At 44.4% G+C, this 1,024-nt stretch overlaps 1 non-coding gene across 1 annotated transcript; it reads right to left on the bottom strand.

Annotated features, from left to right (window-relative positions):
* Positions 1-305: 305 nt before the first annotated feature.
* LOC137965182 (small nucleolar RNA R71) lies at positions 306-412 on the bottom strand. Its single transcript, XR_011116023.1, has one exon. It is a non-coding gene; the product is annotated as a small nucleolar RNA R71 (small nucleolar RNA).
* Positions 413-1,024: the final 612 nt, after the last annotated feature.

The following is a 1,024-nucleotide window of genomic DNA, read 5'->3' on the forward strand; positions in this document are numbered from 1 at the left end:
TTATATTGCCACCCACTACTGCCACCGGTTATGAGTTGAAACCGGGTGTGATCCAACTCCTCCCTACATTCTATGGGTTGGAGAAGGAGGACCCATATTACCACATCAAGGAATTCTTAGATATTTGTGCAACTTTTAAATTCCAGAATTTCTCAGATGACTCTATCCGGTTAAGACTTTTTCCATTTTCACTTAAGGATAAGGCCAAGTCTTGGCTTAATTCCTTAGAGGTGGGCAGCATTACTTCATGGGACACATTAGTCACGAAATTTTTGTCCAAGTACTTTCCCATTCAGAGAACCACAGCCCTCAGGAGAGAAATCTCCAACTTTATGCAGCAGGAGGGTGAACACTTTTATGAGGCTTGGGAGAAATGGAAGGATTTGATCCGTAGGTGTCCGCATCATGGGTTTGAGAAATGGCATTTAGTGCAATACTTTTATCAAGGTCTTACACCTCAGGTTAGATCCATGGTAGATGCAACGAGTGGTGGGAGTTTGATGGGTAAGAGAGCTAGTGAGGCGTGGGATTTTTTTGAAACGTTGAGTGATCAATCTCAGCAATGGGGTTCATCATTTAATGTTGATAGGAGATCCCACGAAGCCAAAAGAGGGGGTCTCTATGAGGTTAGTGAAACACCTATGCTCATGGCCAAGATTGAAGGGTTGACTAGAAAAATTGATGCCCTTATGGTGTCCAAGAGTTCACCTGCTCCTAACCCATCTACTGTCTGTGCCATATGCTCTGGTTCATCTCATCCCGCACAAATGTGTCCATCTAGTTCATCCTACCCAGAGCTCATTGAGGACTTGAATGCAGTCCAGAATTTTCATAGACCAAATCGGAACGATCCTTTTTCAGAAACATATAATCCGGGTTGGGCTAGGCACCCAAATTTCTCATGGTCCAAGGGCCCACAGGTTGGGGTCCTCCAGGGTTTACTCAACCCCAAGCTCCGCGCCCACACTTCACTCAACAACCATTGATTCCACAAAAACCTTCACTTGATGATACACTTCAATTA

Source organism: Aristolochia californica, unplaced genomic scaffold, assembly GCF_029961685.1.
Source record: "Aristolochia californica isolate CCGP_79_NKW_82.1479 unplaced genomic scaffold, dmAriCali1.0.hap1 SCAF_1, whole genome shotgun sequence".
Classification (NCBI taxonomy): domain Eukaryota; kingdom Viridiplantae; phylum Streptophyta; class Magnoliopsida; order Piperales; family Aristolochiaceae; genus Aristolochia; species Aristolochia californica.